This window comes from Dendroctonus ponderosae, unplaced genomic scaffold (genome assembly GCF_020466585.1).
Source record: "Dendroctonus ponderosae isolate FM_Combo_2020 unplaced genomic scaffold, Dpon_F_20191213v2 Dpon_F_20191213_1, whole genome shotgun sequence".
NCBI classification, from domain to species: domain Eukaryota; kingdom Metazoa; phylum Arthropoda; class Insecta; order Coleoptera; family Curculionidae; genus Dendroctonus; species Dendroctonus ponderosae.
Window position 1 is genome coordinate 34257199 of NW_026017110.1, and position 4271 is coordinate 34261469.

A 4271-nucleotide genomic window follows, 5' to 3' on the forward strand; every position below is an offset into this window, starting at 1 on the left:
CGTTTTAGTAGTAACCGCAACCCCATTTCTGTTGTATTGCGGCCCTGGTCACTTCGATGCCTTCTGCAGTGAAGGCACCGTTCAGCTCTCTCCAGCTTGTTTGTCGCTGTATGTTGATGGGTGGAATTTTTTCCACCCTTTCAGGGATTGGGGAGTCGGTCTCCATCCCCGTTACCTCAATTATGATAGTTTCCTCCTCACCCTCGCTTTCGTCTCTGCGCCTTTTTCTGCTCTCTGGAGCAGGAAGGGCGCTGGACGGGCCTGCGGTGGCTGGTGGGGGATTGTGAGGTGCTGGCTTTTTGGGGGCAACCTTCGGGGGAACCTGTACTGTTTTGGGTGCCACTGTCTTGCGGGGCGCCGAGGGTTTCGGTGCCCCCTTGACAGCCGCACTAAATCTGTCAGGTTTCTTAGCCGGTTTTGGGGGCTCAAGTCTGCCGGGCAGCATCGCGGTTAGTTGCCTGAGATTGGCCTCTCAGCGTATATCCTTCCGGAGCTCCTCGTTCTCCTGCTGCAACCTTTCCATGGCGGTTTTAGGCGCCATTCTGGTTGCACTTTCAGAACTAAACGAAAAAAAACAAAAAAAACCTTAACACGCACGTGGATTTAAAAAAAAATGCACGTGGTGGTTGCTTGGTGTGTGGGTTTCGGCTCTCGCAGCGGGTGGGCTTGCGTTTACGCTTTCACTCGACTAACCAGCTCGGGTGCTCGATTGAGCTAAATTATGAAATAAGCCACTGTAGGAAAATATTCTGTGGAGGAATGCGATAACGCAAGTCAAATGTCAAATAAATCTTCCCTATTGTTGTTTATGGGTTTGTCATGGACCACAGATTACAGATTACCTCTGTGATCATAGATAAAGACGAGTATGATGTAAGACGAGTCTGTGATCTGTGGTCATGGACAATATGTCTGTCGATGTTGATTATTCGCTATCATCCAAAGAAAAAGCCCATGCCGATTTTATTCATTTCTGACGATATAATCTGTGATAAGTTGTATGATTTCGTGCCTCATGCTTCCTGCACATCCTGGATTGTGATATGTTCCCCCATGTTCTCCAATTCGTAATTTGTGAATGTTTTGTTAGGTAAGTCGAAATCACTTAGCTTATTCTTCAGGTGGCATTTTCATCAAGAAACAAACAAATGGAAAACAAGATATTTTTCTCATTAGAGCTAGTTCATAGCATCGGGTTGCTTACCGCTGAAACCGGTACTTAATACATCTGTATTATGTAGAATTACAGATTAATATTTAAACAGAAACCTCTGTTCAAAATGAATAATGATATTTTCATATTTTCAGATTATCTTTTTCCTTATCTGTTTTCATAAATCGTCAATAATCTGCGAAGATGGTAGCTGTTTATTGGTGTCTTGAAGGCTGTTAGAAAATGCACGGCTTCCTATCACAAAAGGAGTATGTTTTAAAGTTTTTCCTAAAAATGCTCCAAAGATTTTTTTTTATCTGTAAAATGTATTTATATAAACAATAAACAACAAGTAATATATATAATTATACGTATTTTTGTGTAGTTGTGTCATTTATCCCTATTATCAGCTGCCCCTTGCGGCTCAATTAAAAATAAGCAAGTGTAGTGGGTTCATAATGCAGGTTTGTTTGAATTTTTTAATTCTCAGCCACCAGGGCGCGCCACTTTAGCGACACACTTTCTATAAGATTAAGAGTCGTTTCTATATAAACCTTGTTCTATGGCTCAGTTCGTGTTTGATACTTGTCTTTATCTATGTTTGATCCTCTCTTGAGGTGGAGGGCTGATTTTTGACAATGGTGACATCTTTATGGTCCTAACAGGGCTCTTCGCTCTAACCTTTTCTTAGATAGTTCAAACAATTTCCAATTTAGTGCTTTATTTATTAATAGGATCAAGAAGTCTGTCGCTGTATTGATTCTTTAGATTTGAACCAAAAGCTAGAAGCGGTTTAGAAATAATTGATCAATTTGGCACTATAACATTTCCTGTGTTCGCGCCTCCCAACGTTGCCACATTGGAGCGCCTGTCGGATTTAAGACATTTTTGATAGACGTGAAGTGACAAGTGAAATTTTGAACACATGTAACAAACAATCACTAAAATATTGTAATATGAAAAATTTGTAAAACAATCAAAATTTTAAAAAAGCGAATCAAAAAACCTCATGGTTTTATAACCCAAATTACATGGTCTTTCGAGTCAAATTCAGTATCACAGTGCAACTAGAAGTGGAAGTCCGAGTTTCTGTGCAAGGCAATTCCCACAGAAACTAGGTGAAGAAACACGGCACAGTCCAAAAAAGCAACATCAGATCAGAAACTTAATTAGTTTCATTAATTGACCTTAATTAGGTCAGTGCGTTCCATTTGTACTTATTCCTATTTGCATCAAACCTTAATTTAACTCCAAGCTTGCTTCTATTCTCAACAATTTACTTTCCTTTGCATTACATTTATTAAACAATATCGAAATAATTCGTCTATAAGTGTCTAAAATCACTACGAAACATGCCTGATACCGATCTAAATACGCTAAAAAATGATAAAAGAAATTTAAAATCTGTCTTAACTCGATTCAAGAACTTTGTTGACAATTTTAACGTGCAAGTACAGACTTGCAAGGAACTTGAGTTAAGAATCAATAGAATTGAGCCTATATTGTTGTGTATATAAGTTCTAAAACAGCCAATCGACTCCTGGGATGCTCTTGTTATTCACATTATTTCATTAAAATTCGATAGTGTAACCCGCAAAGAATGGGAAACTGAGTATTCCAAGCCAAATATGAGTGACCTTAAAGTGTTTACAGCCTTTTTACAAGAAAAATCCAGACTTCTAGAAACGCTTTCCATGAATAATCCTTCAAATGTTCTATCAAAAGGTACATTCTTTTGTAGCTTCCAATAGTCCTATATGTTCATTTTGAAACAAAGAACATACGGTTTACAATTGCAAAGTCTTTTTGGAGTTAAATGTAAATAAAAGGCTTTATGAAGCGAAAAGGGGTGGTGCTTGAATTGCTTGAGAACCAATCATCGAACTGAGCAGTGTCGCTTTTCCCCGTGTCGTAAGTGTTCAAAAAAGCACAATACATTACTCCACAACAACACCTTTTTTCAAGAACAATCGTCAAATAATGCATCAATGAGTTATCCTCAGGCAGCAATCAATGATAACCAATCTTCAAGAGCACAATCAGTGAGCAATGACAATAAGCTTAATTCCGATTTTACTTACTCATATCATTGCTATTACGGCACTCCTCGTGTATTGCTGTCTACCGCAATTGTAGATGTTTTAGATTCCGATGGTAACATGCATTCCTGCAGGGTAATGCTGGACAGTGGAAGTGAATCTAGCTTTATTACTGAGCAAATGTTCAATAAATTAAACTTGTGCACTACTAGCACGAACATATCTGTATCTGGAATATGTCTAGTTACTTCAAAGGTGGTATGACAAACGGAAGTAAAAATACAAGCTAGACATAGTTCCTATGAATTCGCGCTTCAATGTCTAATATTGCCTAAAATAACAAGTAAAATTCCCTGCAAGGCTCTAGATACATCTGGCCTAAAAATTCCTCCGAATGTAATATTAGCAGATCCATCTATTGATCAGCCAAACTCCATTGATATTCTAATTGGAATTGATAAGTTCTGGGATTTGCTATCCACAGGCCAGATAAAACTGGGTAAAAACCTAACCGTTATCCAAAAAACTCATTTAGGGTGGGTAATATCGGGCCCAATAACAACACATTGCAATTCTTTTAAAGTTTCTTGTAATCCTAACACCTCTGAAACACTGGATGTCACATTAACCAAGTTTTGGGAGCTTGAGGAGAAGTTTTTATCCAGACCCCTATCAATCGAAGATCAAAGGTGCGAAGAGTCGTTCTTGAAAACGACCACTCAAAGGCCTGATGGACATTTTGTGGTACAGTTACCATTCAGACACTCCGAGTCATATTTGGGGCACTCCAAGAAAATTGCGATTAAGAGATTTTTAAATCTTGAGCGAAAGCTTAATCGAAATCCTTTACTTAAGTCTGATTATTCTAAATTCCTGGAAGAATATGAAGCACTAGGTCATATGATAAGGTCCAACTTTGAAACTTTAGAAAATAAACCCACATTTTTCCTTCCGCATCATGGTGATATCAATAACACTAGTGAAACAACTAAATTGAGAGTTGTGTTTGACGGGTCAAGTAAGTCTTCCACTGGTTACTCGTTGAATGATATTTTGATGGTTGGTCCCACTGTTCAGCA